The sequence below is a fragment of the Ambystoma mexicanum genome, chromosome 10, assembly GCF_040938575.1.
Source record: "Ambystoma mexicanum isolate Mex_15411 chromosome 10, UKY_AmexF1_1, whole genome shotgun sequence".
NCBI classification, from domain to species: domain Eukaryota; kingdom Metazoa; phylum Chordata; class Amphibia; order Caudata; family Ambystomatidae; genus Ambystoma; species Ambystoma mexicanum.
The window spans coordinates 1,009,044,521-1,009,066,754 of record NC_090932.1 but is presented as its reverse complement, the minus strand read 5'-3'; the positions used below and the strand labels follow the sequence as shown (position 1 = coordinate 1,009,066,754).

Sequence of the window (22,234 nt, the reverse complement as noted above, 5' to 3'; positions counted from 1 at the left end):
TTTTCAGAATCGAGTCAAGGTAATTCACAGTCGCACCTACAAGTCTTATGTTACTTCCTGAAATGATCCGCCCCACCATCGCTCCATATCTTCATCTAGTGGTGCAAAATTTCCTAGATGTAGTGAGCGTTGTCTGACAGTTTGAGTGCATTCGATTAGCAGATGTTTGACTGTTTCAATTGACTGTTTACAGAAACGACAGAGATTATCGTCGATAGATTTATCCTTTCTTTGCCAAACAGTTCCTTTCGTTTTTAAAGCATTGACTCGCATCCTTAAAAATTGGGTTCGGTGATGACGAGCTGGACAGTGCAATAGATATCGCGCTGGTTCGTTTAATTTCCTGTGCACGCGTCTCTTTTCCTATGTTGATTTTAATTTGGACATTGCTTCATTGGTAACGATCCATGCCCAGTTTTCAAATTTCTTTTTTGCAAGCTGTGGCCAATTGAGCAGTTCTTGATTGCTTATTTGTGCGGCTGTAAGAAAAGCCGACAGTTTGTGAAACCATAGATTGAGAAGGTCGCCTTTTTTTGAGCTGCTATTTTTGGCAAAGATTTTCATGGTAGTTTTTCATTTTGATGCACACTCCTCCAAATGCAAGTCCCCCAGCACTTTCTGCTAGACCTAAGGATTTTTGGTCTGTTCCCCTGAGTGAGTGGGATCCTTTTCCACGCTCACTCACTCGTTTACCCTATCTTTTGGGATACTTCTTTTTATAAATATTTCTTGGAGTTGTACTTTCCTTCAAGTTTTATGGCATCTCTTGACTTTTACATCACACAACACTCTGTGCAGTGTTGCTGGGAGCCTTTAGGTTTCCCTTATTTATTTTCTGTTATAGGATATTTTTATCCTTCCTATCTTTTCCCATTGTGAGATCAGCACACCTCATCTTATGTGGAGTGCTGAGGCGCTACATAGTATCCCCTTTCGAATGGATTGTGGCCTCCCACGTATTCCTCATCTTTAGATATATCCTTACCTATAGGTTTCGCCTCGGAAATTTCTTTCTCTTTCTCCAGCAGATGGCGCTCCACTCGAAGTAGCAGCGTTGATGTCCCTCGACGTCATCCCACATATAAGAGCCTCGAGCATGCCTGTTGGCCTCAGTTCCGTTTTTCCGTTAGCTTCGCTTCGGATCGAGTAAAACGGCGCTTCAGTATTTCGTGCCAAAAAGCGATGTCGTCTTCGAATCTTTCCACGCCGAAGACAGGCTTTAAAGAATGCCTAAGATGTGGAAAGAAAATGTCTGACGGATCCACATAAGAACTGTCTATGGTGCCTCGGCCCCGACCACTGAACGGAAGACTGTGGTTCGTGCCAGTCGATGACCCACAAAGCCCTAAAAGAGCGTAGAGGTAAACTGGCGATGGTGGAGGGTTTATCGAAGCCTACTTAAAAAAGAAAGACTCGGACGAGTCTTCGAAATCTCATCGTTAAAGACATTCGAGAAGTAGATCGAGGAAATCTTCGTCTTCTAAGAAGGCGAAGAAAAGGCGGCATCGATCTCCTTCATCCTCTTCGACATCTTCGGAAGAGGTTATAACATGCCCATCCAAACAAGACTCTCCTAGAAAATGGGAAGCCTTTCGAGTATCCATGTTAGAACATTTTGAGAACGCGGCCCAGACCGCCTCATGAAAAAGGTGACAGAGGAAGGTCCAAAACAAGAAAGGCTCATAAAAAGACGTTGAACGTCATCGAGAGATTCTTTTTGATCACCTCGTAAGACCGATCCTTAGGTGCATAAATCGAAGGAAGAGGGAAACAAAATGGCATCGAAAGATCATACGCCATCGAAGTCGACATTGACGCCGTCAAACTTCGAAGCTCCTCGAGTCGACAACTCACTCGAAGGAATCTACGTCAAGCTCGCGCTCGAAGACCACAAAGGTTCCTTTGACGTTTCCACGGCTTTCTCGACGATTACGTCGAGATCGTCGAAAGTTCCTTCGACGATATCGAAGGAAGTGATTAAGACTTCGGCGCCATTGACGCTTTCGGCGACGCCCAAACCTCTATTTAAGGAAAGACCTGTAATGCCTGAAAAGGTTTTTCAACCTGAGAGTCGACATGAGTTTTTCAGGACCATGTCATCCATATATGAGGGAGATTCATCAGAACAAGAGGAAGTAACCTCTGCTGGTGTTAAATATGGTACAAGATCTGTCCCAGAGGAATTAATTGATCCTCAATCAAGAATTAAAGATTTGCAAGAATGTTTGCAAACAGCCTGGATACTTCTCCAGAGTATGAATTTGACAAACCAGACCCATCGGAACAATTGGATACGAGTTATAGAAGACTCATGGGCAGAGTTACAGAGTTTATGGGGTGGGGTAGGAGTTCACCAGTCAATCATGATGATGACATGACAGATATATTATCTGGAACACCCCAACAAGACCCCATTTTACCCTTTCACATTGCATTACAAAGAAGGGTTAGTTCTGCATGGGAACATCCTGAAGCTGTATGGGCTGTGAATAGAAAGTTTGTGGCAAAGTATAGACCTTGTACATCTGATCCGGAATACCTCCGTAAACATCCATCTCTGGAAAGTTTAGTAGTACAGGCAGCTACTTCCACAAAAAATGCTGCATACCCTACAATCCCTCCAGATAGGGACGATAAAGTGGATGCATGGTCCAGGAAAATCTTTACATCGGGTAGTATGGCTTTGAAGTCTACTAATGTAACCTGTACTTTAGCAGATTTGCGTGGCTAAGAAAATCAGGGTTTGCTCCTGATGTGCAATCCTGACTTCTTAATATGCCCTTTGATGGCTCGAGGTTGTTCGGTAGCAAGGCAGATGAAAGTTTGGAGAAGCTACAGACCTCCAAAGCGGCGGCAAAATGTCTAAATGCTGCTATAAGACAACCTCAGCAACGCCCCTACACAGGCTCATCTTCTTGGAGGGGTCGTCCTTTTCGCTATTATTCCTCAATTGGAACAGGAAGAGGGCAGGTCAATCGAAGAGGTCAAAGAAAATTTCCTCGGGGAAGAGGAAAAGGTGCTAGATCAGCCCCAGCAACAGCATCTGTACCATCAGCCGCTGCTGCAGCTGCCGCAAAACCACTCTGTTTTGACCCACAAGACCCCGGTGGGAGGCAGGATCTCACAGCATCTGAAAGAATGGCGAGGCATTAATTGAGATGCTTGGTCACTGGAAACAGTATCCCAAGGTTATTGCCTTCCTTTTCTAAAGAAACCTCAGAACCATCCTCCAGAATACAACTCTGCCAAGCATCCGGATCTGCTCCTGTTGCAGGAAGTTTGAACCCTGCTACAGAAAGGTGCAATAGAACATGTTGGAGAGGAACAAGGGTTGGTATTCCCCATACTTCCTTATTCCAAAGAAAGACGGAGGACTGAGACCCATCTTGGACTTGAGAAACTTGAACAAGTTCCTAAGAAATTCAAGATGGTCACACTTTCTCTGATTTTTCAGGCTCTCCAACTACAGGACTGGTTGGTATCATTGGACCTTCAGGATGCTTACTTTCATGCGCCAATCCATCTCAAGCACGGAAAGTACCTGAGGTTCGCGATTGGCAATTCTCACTATCAATTTCGAGTTCTGCATTCGGGTTGACCTCTGCCCCAAGAGTTTTCACCAAGTTGATGGCGGTGGTGACAGCGAGTCTCAGAAGAGGGGGATTCATGTCTACCCCTATCTGGACGATTGGATGATCAGAGCACGTTCTCCAGAACAAGCCCTGGATCACCTGTCCAAGACTTGTCACTTCCTTCACAAACTAGGTTTTTCTCTGAATTTAAAAAAAATCAAACGTGATACCATCACAGAAGCTCCAATTTATAGGAGCAGTCCTGGATACCTGTTCGGGCAAAGCCTCGCCTCCCGAAGAGAGAGCTCACCACATTCTGCAGATGGTGACAAAGTTTCAGAATGCCCAGAATCTTCCGGCCTTCGATTTTCTCAGGTTGCTCGGTCTGATGGCATCCTGCATTTTCCTGGTGCCAGAAGCCAGACTGAGATCACTTCAATGGGCTCTCAGAACTCAATGGTCCCAGTTCTCGGGGAAATGTCAGATCTACTGCAGGTCCCAGCCCAAGTAGCACAGGATCTACAATGGTGGGCTTCCAGACATAATATCCTCAGAGGAGAATCTTTTTGGCAACCATGGCCGGAGATAACAGTAGTGACGGACGCCTCACTCACAGGGTGGGGAGCCCACATCAACGACCTGCCAATCAGCGACGTTGGTCTCCATCGGAGTCCAAACTACATATCAATCTTCTGGAGTTGAGGGCAAGCAGACTAGCGCTGAAGGCCTTTCTGCCCTCTGTACGGGGAAAGAATGTTCTGATAATGACGGACAATATAGTGGCCATGTACTACCTCAACAAGAGAGGAGTAGGGTCACTACCATTGTGCAGAGAGGCGATGCAACTCTGGTTCTGGGCAATACAAGAAGGGATCTCTCTATCGGCAATTCATCTAGCCGGAGAGCGAAACACAACAGCGGACGCTCTGAGCAGGCAGAGCAGTCTCTCACAAGTGGGAGATAGCTTAGGAAGTCATTCAAGAGATCTTCGCCCTTTGGGGAACCCCTCAAGTAGATCTGTTCGCGGCCGGGGTCAACCGGAAGTGCGAACTGTACTGCTCAAGGGAATTTCCCCCGAGGGGAGCTCTAGGGGACGCGTTTGTGGCGAAATGGGAGTTCCAACTACTGTACGCGTTTCCTCCAATCCCTATGATCCCTCAAATAATCAGGAGGTTGAGAAAGTTCTGGAAAATTATGATCCTAATTGCTCCGGATTGGGCCAGGAGAACGTGGTACCCGGACCTTCTCGACATGTCCATCTGCCCTCCAATACGTCTTCCAAGAAGAGAGGATCTTCTCTCGCGACAAGGTCATGTTCTCCATCCGGAGGTCAACACACTCAACCTTCACGCATGGCTTCTGAAAGGCTGAGATACAAGGATTGGGACCTTCCGGATGACGTGATGGAGATTTTGCTTTCGGCCAGAAGGCCAGCAACTAAGTCTCTGTATCGGTGTCGTTGGAACAAGTTCAGTAGCTGGTGCAGAGAAAAGAATGTGGACCCTTTTCAGTGAAATATCCCCACAATTTTATATTTTCTGTTACATTTGGCCAATCTGGGGCTCCAGGTTGGGACAATAAAGGGATATATAGCAGCGCTATCCATCTTTAAGCGCTCTTCTGAAGAAGAATCTTAATTTAAAATACCCTTGATAATTCAATTCCTAAAAGGTTTAGATAATGTCTTTCCTTAAGTACCTTTCCAGGTTCCGGTGTGGGATCTAAATCTAGTTTTAAAATATCTCACATGAATTCCATTTGAGCCTTTACATTCTTGCCCACTAAGGCTCCTTGCGTTAAAAACAATACTTCTTGTAGCATTGACATGAGCCCGCAGGGCGAGTTGCAGGCGCTTTCGAGCGGACCTCCTCACACCATCTTTTATAAGGATTCTTAAGGTAAAACCTTCTTTTCTGCCAAAAATTGTTTTGGATTTTCATCTGTCACAAAAGATAACTTTACCTACGTTTTATCCTCCCCCTCATACAAGCAAGGAAGAGGAAAGACTTCATACACTAGATCCCAGGAGAGCTCTTAGTTTTTACATCTCTAGATTTGCAAAGATTTGCCAGTGTGATCAACTTTTCGTGGGATACACTGGACGTAAACTGGGCCTTCCGGTAATAAAACAAACTTTATCCAGACGGATAATCTTAGCCATAACAGAATGCTATAGATTGGCAGGAAAAGGACCACCTGATGGACTAAGAGCTCATTCGACCAGGGGCATGGCAACTTCTACAGCATTAAAAAGGGGTGTCCCTGTGCAAGATATTTGTGCAGCAGCCACATGGTCATCTATGCACACCTTTATAAAACATTATGCATTGGTCTCCACTTCTTCTCAAGGAGGTCTGTTTGCAAAATCTGTACTACATTCTGTACATGATTAAAAAAGGATACTGTACTCCCACCTCTGAGACAAAAATGCTTTGGGTGTCTATCGAAAGATGAGGAATATGTGGGAGGACACAATCCATTCGAAGAACAAGTTACTTACCAACTGTAACGTTCTTTCGATTGGATGTTCCTCCTACGTATTCCTCATCGACCCTCCCATCCTAACCCCACAGTACAGTTTACATGTATTACACTCTAAACTCTTTTAGGGCTTGGGTCAAAAGAGGCATACCTTAAACGAAGTAAGATCCATGGACTATATTATACGAAAAAACAGAACTGAGGCCAACGGGCGCGCTCAAGGCTCTTATACGAGGGATGACGTCGATACTCGACGGATGCCGCCGAGGGACATCGACGCCGCAACCTCGAGTGAAGCGCCCTCTGCTGGAGAAAGAGTAAAATATTCCCAAGGCGAAACCTAAAGGTAAGGATATATCTAAAGATGAGGAATACATGGGAGGAACATCCAATCGAAAGAACGTTACAGTTGGTAAGTAACTTCGAAGGGATTGTGTCCGACGTATTCCTTATCTTTGATAATTCGTTTCCAGCTTGCTGGCCTCGAAAAACCATTTCTGTAGAGGGCGCTGCGCGTCGACGTCCGCCGAGTCGATGTCCCTCGACGGCCACTGTATCGGCGCCGACGTCACCATGCCCATAAATAGCCACGCGCTGCGTCCGTTGCTCAGTTCCGTTCTTCAGCGCTTCGTGGGGCCTCGGAACGTCGTTGCTGAGTTCAGTCAGGATAACCCTCTATATCTACTCCAATAAATACCAACTCGTTCTCGATGGCATCTTCATCAGAACAGACAATGCCACGATCTGGCTTCAAGAAATGTCGAGACTGCGGTAAAAAAATGTCGATAACGGATCCACACAGGATCTGCTTGTGGTGCTTGGGAGCCGAGCACCATTGTTCGGAGTGTGAGGACTGCATGTCCATGACAGCGAAAGCCTTGAAGGAACGCAAGGGGAAGCTCGAGAGGTAAGTCAGTCAAAACCTCCTCAAAGGTTTCTTCGGCTGAGTCGAGGCATTCGTCTCCTCGCCGTCAAACATTCCCATTCTAGATCTCGAAGTAGCTCCCACTATTCGTCGAGATCAAGACACTCAAAAAAGAGATGTCGAAGATCCCCTTCCTCGTCTTCTGCTTCCCCAGAAAGGGTCTCCTGCCCCACAAAACACAGCTCTCAGGCTGAGTGGGAGGAATTCAGAAAGAAAATGTTAAGCGTCTTTGAGAAAGCAGCCTCGACCCCCTCGAAGACAGCTGAGGGTGATACCCCAGGTGAAAAACCCCAAAAATCAAAACGCCTGGAGTCGCTGCACCCGGCGAAACATTCCACCCGAGAGCGCCACGAGCCATCGGGTAAGAAGGCACCATCTTCGCCATCGTCGAAGATTCCTTCCACGCATGGATCGGTGCCATCGAAGGGTTCTTCGACACATCAGTCGAATCAACTCCATCGTCGACGCCGATGAGAGAAGACCAAGGCTACTCCACAGCCAACGGTGGTTCCAAGGGCCTCGGGCACGACGCTGAGACCGTCGTCGACATCCTTGAGTAGGATCCCGATCCTCTCGAGTTCTTCGAGACCTCTTCCAGTGTTCTCGACACCGTTCTCGGCGCCTTCGAAGCCGGTCACATCGGCGTCGACAACATCGACGTTTTCTCGCCCAATAATGACGAGTTTGGCTCCTTCTGCTTTAGAGATGGGTTTTACACCATTTCAGAGGTCAGAGTACCCTGGACTATCTTCAATTTATGAAGAGGGGGAAGATTCTGACCAGGAAACATTTGGGTTGCAGAGGACCACATTGCCTATTTCAGAGGATTTCACCTCTGAGGAAAGAAGGTTGAAGGACCTACAAGAGTCTCTACATGAGGCAAGTGGGCTGGACACTTCCCCAGAAGTGGAATTTGTTAAGCCAGACCCAGGGGAAAATGCCGAAACACCCTATAGAACCCTTATGGCAAGAATTATTGAATTTATGGGTTGGTCTGCACCTTCATCCTGTTTTTCAACAGGATGACCTGACCGACATATTAGACAAAGGTCCAGAGGAGGACCCTGTGGTCCCCTTCCATGCAGCCTTACAAAGAAAAATTACATCTAATTGGGGAAACTCCTGAAGTTATCCCTGCGGTCAATAAAAGATTGTCAGCCAAGTATACGGTAGCGGCTGCTGACCCTGAATACTTATCAAAACACCCGACTCCATAGAGCGTGGTGGTCCAAGCGGCAACTTCATCTAGCACTAGGACCGCTTACCCTACTGTCCCACAGGATAAGAGATGACAAGAGGTACGATTCTATGGCGAAGAAAGTCTTCTCTGCTTGATGTATGGCGTTGAAGTCCATCAACGCCACCTGTACGCACGCCAGGTTCAGTCACACACTGTGGGAGTGTTCTTCATCAGCGGCTGACTGCATACCCGAAGGAGAGGAAAAGGAAGCCTTCCTTAACATTATTAAAGATGGCAAAGATGCCATGTGCGAATCACTTCAAACTGGCATCGATTCCGCTGACCGTATCAGCAGGGCCATGGCGGCAAGTACAACAATCCGCAGGCATGCGTGGTTGCGAAAGTCTGGCTTTGCTCCAGATTTACATGCCAGACTTTTGAATATGCCCTTTGACGGCTCTTCGTTATTTGGAAAGAAGGCTGATGACAGTCTGGAAAAGTTGCAGACATCTAAAGCAGCGGCAAAATTGTTAGGAGCTGCAATCTGCCAAACTCCTTTTCGCCCCTCAGGAACCTCTGGAAGAGGAAAGTCCTTTCGCTATTATTCCGCATTCGGGAAAGGCAGAGGACAGCCGGCTCAGAGGCCAAAGAAGACCTAGCCGAGGTGGACGGGTCAAAAGTACTAAAGCCGCAGCAGCAGCAGGTGCCTCTTTACCCTCGGCATCTGCATCAGCCGCCCCCAAACCACTCTGAGGCCTCTCCACACAAAACACCTGTAGGGCGGCAGGTTAACTCACCATCTGACGGAATGGCAGGCTATAACGTCAGATGCTTGGACATTGGAGACAGTTGCCCAGGGTTACTGCCTACCCTTTCTACACATCTGAGTCATCCACCGGGACACAGCTCTCTAAAAGTTCCAGATCCGCTCCTCTTGCAGGAGATCATAGACCTGCTAGAGAAAGGTGCCATAGAACCGGTACCTGTAGCGGACAGGAACAAGGGCTGGTACTCCCCCCCCCCCCCCCCCTACTTTCTCATACCAAAGAAAGATAGAGGACTGAGACCCATCCTGGACTTAAGAGAATTGAACAAGTTACTCAGGAAGGACAAGTTAAAGATGGTAACTCTCTCTCAGATCCTTCAGGCCCTCCAGCTCCAGGACTGGCTGGTATCTCTGGACCTTCAGGATGCTTATTTCCATGTGCCAATCCATCTCAAACACATGAAATACCTGAGGTTCGCAATTGGCGACTCTCATTATGAATTTTGAGTTCTGCCATTTGGGCTGACCTCCGCCCCGAGGGTCTTCACCAAGCTAATGTCGGTAGTGGCTGCAAGTCTAAGGAGGGAAGGGATCCACGTCTACCCCTACCTGGACGATTGGCTGATCAGAGCTGTATCTTCGGAACAAGCTCAGATCCAGCTAGATTATGTCTGCCACTTCCTTCACAAACTGGGCTTTTCCCTCAATTTAAAGAAGTCACAGATGATACCATCACAGATACTCCAGTTCATCGGAGCGGTCCTGGACACTTCCCTGGGGAAAAGCCTCGCCACCAGAGGTGAGGGCTCAAGATATTCTGCAGATGGTCAACAAATTTCAAAATGCCCAACATCTGCCAGCCTTCGACTTTTTGAGATTGCTAGGCCCCATGGCATCCTGCATTTTCCTTGTGCCAGAAGCTCGCCTGAGTATGAGATCTCTCCGGTGGGCACTAAGCACCCAGTGGTCACAATACTCAGGAAGAATGACAGATCTCCTCCGGATTCCGGACAAGGTAGCCCTATCCAGAGAACATTTTGAAAGGAGAACTGTTTTGGCAACCATGGCCGAAGATAACAGTAGTCACAGACGCCTCACTCACGGGGTGGGGAGCCCATGACAACGACTTGACCATCAGCGGTCGTTGGTCTCCATCGGAGTCCAGACTACACATCAACCTATTAGAGCTGAGAGCGATCAGACTAGCGCTGAAAGCTTTCCTGCCATCTGTACAGGGGACAGGGGAAAAATGTCCTGATAATGACGGACAACACAGTGGCCATGCACTACCTCAACAAAAGAGGAGGCGAAGGATCACTGCCACTGTGCAGGGAGGCAATGCGGCTCTGGTTTTGGGCAATTCGGGAAGGAATCTCTCTATCGGCAGTCCACCTAGCCGGAGAGAAGAACTTGACAGCGGACGCTCTGAGCAGGCACAGCACAGTCTCCCACGAGTGGGAGCTAGCTCAGGAAGTCCTTCAAGAGATCTTCGCCCTTTGGGGAACCCCTCAGGTGGATCTGTTCGCCACAACCACCAACAGGAAGTACGATCTGTTCTGTTCAAGGGAATTTCCCCCGAGAGGAGCTTTAGGGGACGCGTTCGTAGTGGATTGGGAGTTTCCACTCCTTTACGCATTCCCACCAGTCCCTGTTATTCCTCAAATGATCATGAGGTTGAGAAGATTCCGGAAAACCATGATCCTAATTGCCCCGGACTGGGCCAGGAGAACATGGTACCCGGACCTTCTAGATATGTCCATCGGCCCTCCAATCCGTCTTCCACTCAAAGAGAATCTTCTCTTGCAGAAGGGAGGTTAGGTTCTCCATCCAGACACCAGAACCCTCAACCTTCACGCTTGGCTTCTGAAAGGGTGAGGTACAAGGATTGGGACCTTCCTGGTGTCATGGAGGTGTTGCTTTCAGCCAGAAGGCCAGCAACAAAGTCTTTATACCGCTGCCGTTGGAACAAATTTTGCAGCTGGTGTAGGGAAGAGAATATCAACCCTTTTTCATGTGGTACACCAATGGTGTTATCGTTTCTACTCTACTTGGCAAATTCAGGCCTTCAAGTTGGCACTGTAAAAGGCTATCTCGCAGTGCTTTCCATCTTCAAGCGCACTGCGGAGGAACCATCGTATTTCAAAACTACCTCTAGTGATACAATTTCTCAAGGGATTAACTAATGTTTATCCTCCAAAATCATTCCAGGTTCCCTTATGGGACTTAAATTTAGTCTTAAACTTCCTAATGGGCACTCCATTCGAACCACTTCACTCTTGATCGCTGAGATTTCTCACGCTTAAAACTGTCCTATTGGTAGCGCTAACATCTGCTAGGAAGGTGAGCGAGCTACAAGCTCTCTCCTGTAAACCCCCACATACAATTTTCCACAAGGACAAAGTTGTCCTACAGGTGAAGCCGAATTTCCTCCTAAAGGTGGTTTCTGAATTTCATATTACTCAGAAAATTACCTTACCTTTGTTTTACCCTCCTCCCCATCCAGGGAAAGGGGAAGAAAGGCTACATAGGCTGGACCCAAGGCGAGTTCTCGGCTTTTACATCAGCAGAATGGCTAGGATCAGGCAAGCAGACCAACTGTTTGTAGGATACTCGGGTCACAAGTTGGGACTACCCATAACAAAACAAACCATTTCCAGGTGGCTTATTTTGGCCATTCTGGAATGTTATAAACTGGCAGGGAAAGAGCCACCCCAAAATCTTAGGGCTCATTCAACCAGGGGTATCGCAACCTCTTCGGCTCTCCAAAGAGGGGTACCGGTCTGAGACATATGTGCGGCTGCCAAATGGTCGTCCGCACATACATTCAGAAACTTTTACAACCTGGATTCCTCCACTAGTCAAGAGACCAGATTTGACAAGGCCGTATTACATTCGGTCCATCCCTAAAGGGATACATGACATTCTTACTCCCACCTCCAATTACATGCCACTGCTATGGGAGTCTATCAAAGATGAGGAATACATCGGAGGACACAATCCCTTCGAAGAACAGGTTACTTCTTACCTTGTAACGTTCTTTCGACGGGATGTTCCTCTGACATATTCCTCATCGCCCCTCCCATCCATCCCCGCAGTAATACTTCCCGTGTGGTTGCATCTTACGCTCCTTCAAGGTCAATAACCAATTCAGGCATGACTTTTCTTATTCTACAAAACAGAACTGAGCAACGGACGCAGTGCGTGGCTATTTATGGGCATGGTGACATCGGCGCCGATACCGTGGCCGTCGAGGGACATCGACTCGGCAGATGTCGACGCGCAGCGCCCTCTACAGAAAACATTTCCGAGGCCAGCAAGCTGGAAACGTTTTAACCACAATAAGCAATAAGTACGAGGAACATCCCGTCGAAAAAACGTTGCAAGGTAAGAAGTAACTTGTTCTTCTCACTGCTCCTGTAACTTAGTGGCGAGCTAACCTGATTTGCTGGTGGCAGTGTTTTTACCCTCCCTATTTTTGTGCAATTATTATTTCCAGGCTGTACTTAAACCCGATATAGTGCACAGAAGAGTCACCAGTGACCTAAAATGCTAACTGTATTCTTTTTGCACAATGTCTTGTTTGTTTGGCCTTTCTTGGTCCGTTTTCTGTCATGCTGGATGGGGCAGATTCTTGTTAGGGGTGTGTTGGAGACAATTCTCATTTCTGTGCTAATTCCCTCCCACCTTGGAGACCCCCAGCTCTTTTGCTGGACTTAGGACTTTTTAATTTCAACTCCTGAGTGAGTGGGACCTTTTTCTCACTCATGTTTATTTCCCCGATTAGGGTTTTTGGAGTCTTGACAAATGCCATAGGCATCTGCTTTTTGTATAGTGACACTACCCTCGTGCAGTGTCACTGAGAAGTTCTTTGGATTTCTCTTAAGTTTTAAATACCTTTTCTTGGGTGAACGAATAGTAAGGTGAAATTGTTCATGCTTAACTTTTCCTTTTGTAGGTCCAGCACACACCATCTTATGTTGAGTGCTGAGGGTACGGGGGTTATTTAGTAGCCCTGTATCCTACTTTCTCATGTACATTTTATTTGGTACCCTCACTACTTGAAATGTCTGGTGGCAGTGGTTTACTTTTTACGACCATTTTGCTTTTTTACTGCAGGTTGAATCCTTGACTGCAGTACAGCACCCGTGGGTGACCATTGGGTGGCCCCTGTCTTCTTTTATTGCAGTTTTCTGTTTGTGAGGTCTTTCCAGGCTTTTACTCTGTGCATTGAGACAGATTTGAGCCCTTTGTGTGTTTCGATATTTTAGCAGGCTTCAGCCCTGAAGCCCGCCCCTGGCTCCAGTGTGTCTGGAAGGTTAGGATGTGAGGGAGGGTCCCAAAACTCCCCTGTCCTTTGTCTCTAGGTATGTTGGGGAGAATTCTCAATTCTGTGTTAATTCCCTTCTACATTAGAGACCCCCAGCTCTTTTGCTGGACTTTAAGACTTTTAAATTGTTATCCTGGAGAGAGTGAGACCTTTTGCCCACTCTGATGTATTTTTCTTTGATTTGAACCCTGTTTCATTTGGTTTTGGAGTTTGACAAACTCCATGGGCAGCATCATTTTTATTGACACACAGCACCCTCAGTGGAATGTCACAATGTCCTTTGGGTTTCTGCTAATGTTTAAATACCTTCTCTTGTATAAACTGTTTCCGGACGGTCACCAGGGGGTGCGCTGATGTAAGCAGCTTCAGTGTGTCCCACCCACACTACGGTCCGGAGAAGTGGATTGAGCCCCCACTTACTGCTGCACCCCACCATATGAGCTCCACTAGCTGCTGTTGGAACCTCAGCTGTACCCGTGGTTGAAAAAATAGAAGAAATCGGCCTGTTATTGAGGGAGAAAATTGTGCCTGGATCCCCAGACGAAAACATTTCTACCCGTGTGGCTGGTGTTTATTCAAATAAACTCTAACACGGTTTCTTGATTAAACCATTATTAATTTATTTAGGGTAAGCCTGCTTCAGAAGGGAGCAATATAAAACACCACACAAATATACTTCAAAATACACACTCCGTTTTCTAAATCAGTAAGTACCCTTTTGGGATGGCCCACAGACAATACTTACACCGTCGGGAGACTTCAATGGTTAGGTTGCTGGGGACATTAATATATCACTGTTGCATTTAGAATATTCTTAGGAGTATGTCAAAGGAAAAGGTTATTGGAGCAAAACAAGAGATCACACAAATATTCTGAAGCAGGTAACTACTTTTGGTAACCCCCTAATGCAAAGTTAGTTAAGCCCTTCCTGGAAGGAAGACGCAACAAATGAGCAGAGGAGAGATTAGTCATTCAGGGATCCAGGCCAGCCAATGTTAACAAAAGGTGAGCTGAAGCACTTCTTGCAGGTAAGTAAAAGTCTTGCACAATGTTTTAGAAGTCTTTGTAGAATAAGAAGAAATCAAAGTAGGGCCACAAGGTGATTAGGCTTATGAGGTAAAGAAGCTGGCAGCAACTCTAGAGTTACCAAAACAAGTCTCCAACGAGGATAAGTGAGGTTACACGACAAGAGGTACATTCTCTTAGACTGTAGAGTACCTTTAGGTTGAAGAAAAGCGCAGCAGATGACTTCTGTTCCTATGCAGCTCTGCAGATCGTGGTGTTCCTTGTCCTCAGTCGTGGGGGACAAGAGGGAGGACTTCTGGGGACTCGTGCACTGCAACGGGACGGTCACCGACCACAACCGGCAATCTTCAAACAAGTGGCACTTCGGTGTTTAAGCTCCTCATGTCTACCACAAATAACATCGCGGTTCCTGGCTGTCGAGATGGGCTTTCCTTGAGTCTGGGGTCCAGCACTCTGTTGAGGTGGCTCAGGCTCGGTCACTCCTGCTTCTTGGGAGTCCGGAGGATCTTCCTGGAGCTCTTGGCCAGCTTAAAAGCAACGCACACAATATGGTGTTCCTCTCCCTGGCTATTCGGTTCCAGCAGCAACTGCAGTAGAATTTCAACCAGCTCCAAGAGGATGTCCAGGTGGCTTACTTTGGAGTTGCTTGGTCCCACCAACTCAAGGGGAGAAGTCATCCTTGCAGAAGCTTCTCTGTCAATACGAATTTGGAGTTTCAGCACAGCAGCAGGGCTTCACCAGGCAAACGAACCGTCCAGGAGTTGCAGCAGGCATCCTCTTAAAGTTCTTCTTTGTATTCCTTCATCCAGTGGTCGACTCTGCCTTCCAGGCCAAAAACCATTGCCTTTTATACAAGTTTCTCCCATTCATTCCAGCTTAGCTGTCAGTCACCCAGCAGGGTGTCTGTCCTTGCTGGACAGCCAGCCGGCCAATCACCTAAGAGTGCATTCGTGTCTCCTAGGAGACTAAACACCGGGTGTTTTGGGCACCTCCCTCACTTCCTGCCTACCTCAGACACCCTGGAGCCAGAGGCGGGCTTCACTTGTGAATCCTGCCAAAGACAAAATGAACAGAGGGACCAAACCTGGTTTGGCGCGCAGAGTAAATCTCAAGAAGGGCCTTTCCACAAAGAAATGGCGAAAAAAAAAAAGACTGGGGCCATTTTGCCAAAAATTGCACCCTTGGGTCTGCAGCTGTGAACGCAGCCCGCAGTAAATGCACACCACGGTAGCTAAACGTAAACCACTGCCACCAGCCATTCATCGAGGAAAGATATATTAAGTAACCCATCCAGCACCCTATTGTAAGATGGTGTGTGCTGGGTCTAGAAAGTTACATGTGTAAGTAAAGTCAATTTCACTTCACTGCTCTTGGAAACAGTAGTTTATCCAAGAGAAGGTATTTAAACCTTGGGGAATCTGAAAGTCTTCCCTGTGCCACTGCACTGAAGGTGCTGTTACACAATGTAAAAAGATGATGCCTATGGAGTTTCAGACTCCACAACTAAAAAACAAAATCACATTTAAAATGCACAAGAGAGTGGGGGAAATGGGGTCTCGCTCTCTCGCTCGCTCTCTCGCTCTCCAGGTTAAAAATTCCAAGTCCTCAAAATCCAGCAAAGTTGCTGGGGGTCTCTAAGGTAGAGCGCAATTAGCAAATTTCTGAGAATGCTCCCTAACACCCTCAATGGGAGCCGTGCCCCACCAGAGGTTACGGAAACACCCTATGGAGCAGCGAAAGGGCTGAATTGGTCTACCACTGGCAGATCTCCGAACCTCCTACATAGTGAAGTTATTCGCTAGAAATACCCGCAACTCTTGGCCTGCTGGGGCCGGGGACTGGTAAGGTGGGGAGGTACTCTACTCCTATCCATCTGGAAATATTGGGGATGAAGAGGAGACCTGGAAAAAGCGCACAAGGAGAGGAAACCGGCCTGAGGTGAGCCTGGACCAGGAGTAGGGGGATCTTGAGGACCCAACTCCACTCGGCAAGATCCTGCAAAGGTGCGGGCCCCCAGTTTCATCCCGGAGCGCGTACCCGTCTCATGGAGGACCCTCGCCCCTCCCAGTCACCTTCCTACCGTAAGGACTTTCCACAGAGAAGGGAAAGAGGACACCACAAAGGGGAGGGCCAGATTGGAAGCTGTCCCCCACACCAGACCTGTGGGTCGCTAGTAGAGCCAAGTGGAGCTGAGGGCCGCCAGCACCCCCACCTGGAGCGTGTGCCTGCCTTACTGAGGAGCTGTCACCTGGGGTCAAACGTCTGGAAAGAGGTCACAGAAACAGATAATAACCCCTCAACCTGAAAGAGGGGAGGGAATGAGGTGCCTCACTGTCAGTCCCCACCTAACACAAGCTCTCAAGGGAACAGGGCTGCAGGGGCCAAAGGACAGGGGCGGTAGCCGGTGGCGTGGCATGGACCCCCGGAAGACGACGACCCGGGCTGACGGACGATAGTTCAAGACAAAGAACAAGAACTGGGGCTGAGACGACCCAACCGGATTAAACGGGGCCTTAACCCACTCATGGACTGCAGGGCAAAACCTGGACAATTTGAATGCCAGAAACGAGAGTCAGAGAGCGCAATAACCCACCCCACCATGTCACACTAGGAGCAACGCCATGTCTACCAAGAGAGATATTGCCTCCCTCCTGGAAGAGATTAGAGGGGTGAGGGCAGACATTGGTGAGCAAGTAGACCGAATACATGTTAGAATTGTTAACATGGATGAGAGGTTACAGGTGGTGGAGCCCAACCATTGGAAACGCAGATGGATTTGAGGTTGGCAGAGCTGGAGAGAAGGGAGGGTGAGGTGACCCTAAAGATGGATGACTTTGAAAACTGGGAGAGGAGAAACGACCTTAGATTTTTGGGAATCCCGGAGAAAGACGGTGAAACGGAAGGAGATCTTCAGAGAACCATACACGAGGTGGTAAAGACGCTGTTTGGTGATGAGAATATGGACCAAAGAAATTCTAAATCTAAGAAAAGGAAACCTAAACCCAGACAATGTCTGTCGCTTTTGTAACAACGCTGAAGGAAACTTGAAACATCTGGTGATCTATTGTTCAGAAATGCAAAGAAAGACTGAAGTATTTCGGATCGAAGATTAGCAAAAGGACCACTTTGGGGGGGGATCAGGGGGGAACGAGGAATGGTGGTGTGCAATATCTGGAGGAAGTGACAATAAATTGACATTTGCATTAACCCTATATCTGGAACAGATGAATATAAGGTTACAGAATTGAAGAGGAATATGAAACAATGACAAGATTTTTAGATATCTTTAAAGGAAAAGACAAACACAATGGCATGTGTGGGCAGCGTTCTGTTAACATTTTAAAAGTTTGTAATAAACTATAAAAAAATGAATAAAGAATATGGACAAACCCAAACTGGAGAGGGTCGAGAGCAAACAGGAGTCTGCATTCGGTGCTCTCACAACTATACAGATCGCCAAAGAATCCTTGAGGGCAAGGGGGCTGAGCTCTGTGTCCCTGGTGAAGGTCAAGGTGGCAATCTATCCAGACTTATCGGTGCTTACACTGGCAAAGAGGCACCTGTGCCTCCCCCCCCCCCCCTCCCGAAGCTGCTCCTCCTCACAAAGTGGCTTAGCGAAAAGGGGGTGGGATACCGATGGGGGTTTCCCTTTTCTATATCATTCAAAGTTGAGGGCTACAGCTACATATTGTTGACACCATAACCGCTCATTTGAATTAACCTACGCAACTGCATACAGTTTTCTTTAGAACTAGCCTATGCCATTGCTCACCCGATTTATTGAACTACTAGCCATGGGCATCTGATGCACCTGAATTTACTTGCACTAGCCCACACTATCTAGTGCACTTGAGCACTAGATTGTCTTCAGTCTTCAGGCGGTCTTCAGGACTGAAGACCGCCTTTGGTGCCCAAGTGTCTGGGGTGGCCAGGAAATGAGGGAGGTGCCCGAAACCCCCTCTGCTTAGTCTCCTAGGAGACCCAAATGCACCCTGTGGTGTTTGGCTGGCTGACTGTCCGGCAAGGACAGCCTCCCTGCTGGGTGAGTGACAGCTAGGCTGGAATGAATGGGAGAGAACTGAATAAAAGGCGAGCCTCTTGGCTTGGAAGGCAGAGTCGACCACTGGAACGAAGAAGAGCTTGAAGAGGACGGCTGCTGCAACTCCTGGACCGTTGGTTTGCCCGGTGAAACCCTGCTGCAGGTCCAAATCGCCAAGTTCACATCGATGGAGATGCCCCTGCAAGGACGACTTCTCCCTTTGAGTTGGGGGGACCAATCAACTCACAAGTAAGCCAACTTGATACCTAGCTCAGAGCTTGTTGAATTTCCTCAGAGTTGCTGCAGGAAGCCGTATAACCAGCGAGAGGGACACCAGTTTGTGTGCTTTAGTACAGCCACCACAATTGAAGTTTGCCAAGTGCTAGCTTTTTGACCAGTGCAGTGTAGTAGTCCCCCCGACGTCCTCCCTCTTGTCCCCATGACCGAGTCACGGGAACAGCGAGATCTGCAGGAACAGAAGTCATCAGCTGCATCTTTTTCTTGTTTGTAAGGTACGGTGAAATAAGACTGAGTACTTGCCTCTTGCGATGAAAGTGCTTGAAACTTTTGCAACTCGCAGGCCTAATCAGCTTGTGACCCAACATATGATTCTTCTTTTTACAAACTACTTCTGAGAACTTTTGCACAGACTTTACTGTTTACTTACCGTTTACTTACCAGAACCTCTTTATCCTATCCAAGACTTTAGCCTATTGACTTTGGCCTAGCCTATTGAATTGAATTGACACGACTCTTAAATTATTTGCACTGTCTAAGAATAATTGTAACCTTTCTTGTTCTAATAATCTTTGCCTTTTACTCCTCTTGAAAAGTATTCTGAAATAGTATTGAAGTATATTTGTGTGTGATTATATTGCCTCAAGTATTTATCAAAGGAACCTTGAGTGTAAGTTTATTTGAACACTTGTGATTGTAGACCTCTGTGTAACATCATTACTGCTCACATTACCCTCTTGAGATAAGCCTGGCTACTCAGCTCTGCTACCAAAACTGTGTAGTACAGACTTATCGAAAGGTTGGTTTTGCTTACACCTGTAGTCCTAGTTGTGTGTAGTGTTCCGAAAGGGTACTGCATACAAACTTTGCCTAACAATCCATCTCATTACTAATTCTTCCTACCTGTCTAACGATCTACAGAACTGGTTGATCTGTACAATAATACTATCAACACAGCTATAGATACCATCGCGCCTTTGAAATTGAGCAAAGAAAAACCTCTGTCTCATCTCAACATGTGGTTTACCTCTAGCCTAAAAGCCCTTTGCAAAGAAAAAAGACAGGCAGAAACTAGTTGGGGGGGGGGGGGGGGGGGGGTCCTGTTGACTCAGAATAAAAATATCACGGACAGATACAAAAAGGAAATTAAACAAACAAAAAAACTTTTATCAAGCATCACGGAAACCTTCTCTATTCTCAGATAATTATTATCCCCAATTGCGCCTATAGACTCGTGCACCAAAAATAAAATCTGGTGTACCAACATCCAAAATGCCCTATGCAATAAAATCACCATGCTACAAGACAAAATATCAGCCAAACCTCCTTCCACAAGATTGCGCTTGCTACTCAAGAAGCCATCTTGTAAGAACTTGCCAACAACCAAACTAAACCACACAACCAATTCAAATTCAGGTCAATCTCTACTATTGAAGCTGATATCATTGCTTCACTTAAACCTTCCCGATGCCTTGGGGATACCTGCCCAGCATCCATCATTAAAGAAGGTGCAAAGGACGTTGCTCCTTTCGTTACCACCTTCATTAATTCTTCTTTCAAATCTTGCTCTGTACTGACCAACCTCAACGATGCCTGGGTACTACCGCTCCTAAAAAAGCCTAACCTGGACCCTAACGTCTTGACCAATTACAGGCCTTTAACGACAGTGCCGTTTCTCCTTAAAATCTTAGATAGAGCTGCCTATCTACAGATCCAATCTTACTTGGAGATTAACAACTTATTAGGCACTAGACAATCCGGTTTCAGACCGAGACATAGGACTGAGACTGCCCTTCTCTAGTTCGAGAACCAATTGGATGAGCGGAAAGATGGGGAAATTTCTATTCTCCTACTCCTAGACTTGTCAGCCGCTTTCGATTTGTTTGACCACAAAGTCTTATGTAACCACCTCACATCGGCCGCAAACTTCTCCACAGAGGCTACTACATGGATAAACTCTTTCCTAGATAATAGGACCATAAGAGTCTTTTCGCCCTCCTCAGCAGCAGACCCAGTACCTATCATATGTGGCGTACCAAAGGGGTCATGTGTCTCCTCTACTTTGTATAATATATTTACAAAGCCGCTCTTTAATATACTGGACAATCTGGGTGTCTCATACACTAATTATGCAGACGACACCCAGATCCTCATCCCTATCCAGGGAGATTACAACTAAGACACACGCCTTCTAAACAAAATTTACCAAATCATACACCTATGGATGGCCACCCATGGTCTGTCTTAATGAGGAAAAGACCGAAGTCCTAATCATTGGGTCCTCCAGTAAACTAAATAAACTCCCTCACCAATACAAAGCTATCCCCATTGACAGTATTAAGATCAAATTCGCCAAGGAAGTAAAAACCTAAGGTTTTTACTTAGACTCTGCTCTCAACCTTAACAAGCAAGTAAATGCTACAGCCTTTGCAACCAGCTGCACATGCAAATTAATGTATGCATGTAAACAATTTCTGACCACTGAAAGTTGCACCATGATTGCACGGGCACTAATCCTATCGAAATAGGATTCCTGCAACGCGCTTTACTTAGGCACCAGTAAACCTAATCCCAACAAACTTCAAACCCTCCAAAATAATGCCCTAAGAACGGCCTTAGGCATTCACAAATGTCTGCATGTATCTGACTAAAGAAGATCTTCCAACTGGCTATCCATCAAAGACAGAATTAAACTTAAAACTCTGAACCTAACATACAAATACCTCAACAAAGACCTTACAGAGAAATTCACCAAACATACATCTGAACACCCTATCAGAAAGGCACAATCCAATAGTATCAGAATCCTTAACTTTAAACTTAAAAGAACTGGAGGATCCAGCTTTCCAGTCTTGGCAGCACAACTCTGGAACTGAATGCCAAACACCTTAGGAGCCTCACCCTTCCTCCATTCATTCAAAACCAATGTTAAACAATGGTTACACTCAAACGACCGCTGACGTATAATTCCATGACCTGTATAAATGTATCTATATTATTGTACCCTTACTCTAATGGCCTGGACGACCAGCTATGACAAGTATATATTTATCACTGTACCTTACCTGCACTTTCATATACTATTGTAAAGTATCCTTGTATACTGCTGTTATATCTTTCGTGTTATGCTGCAACTGTAACCAAAAATTTCATACAAGCGCCCAGATGCCTGATGGCCCGGTGCACTCTATAAATAAACAACAATGCCATTAGGATCGGGGGTTGGGGTGGGGGCAGGAAGATTATTGGATGTATTGTGTTAGTAGAGAGGGCAGGATGGGGGCTCAAATTAGAGCTCTTAGTTGAGCCGGTCCGTTAATGGGGACGACCACTGGTTATTCAATCTCGTCCCAGGAGATGGTTCCGGGTGGCGTTGGATGCGGAAGGGAGGAAGGGGTGGTAGTTTCTGTTCAAGAGGTGAATGTTCTTAATGGTGTGGTGCAGGTACCAAAAGGGTCCCAGACCTGGACTGGTCTCGGAGGAAGGGGGGTGGAGGGGTAGAGTGTTCCTTAGGGAAGTAGATGTCTGGCCATGGTGAAATGCGGATTGGCTCCCTAAATGTCCAGGGCCTTAACTCTCCTTCCAAGAAGTCTATGGTGTTCTGTGAGTTTGAGGTCCAATCTGGACTGGATGTCTACAGGAAACCCATTGGAAGGGGGGGGTGGGGAGAGACCCAGACTA

General features: G+C 46.8%; 1 protein-coding gene across 1 annotated transcript in view; it reads left to right on the top strand.

Annotated features, from left to right (window-relative positions):
• Positions 1 to 22,234, top strand: part of PSMD2 (proteasome 26S subunit ubiquitin receptor, non-ATPase 2) — a 674,802-nt gene that overhangs the window by 221,076 nt on the left and 431,492 nt on the right. The window lies entirely within an intron of this gene.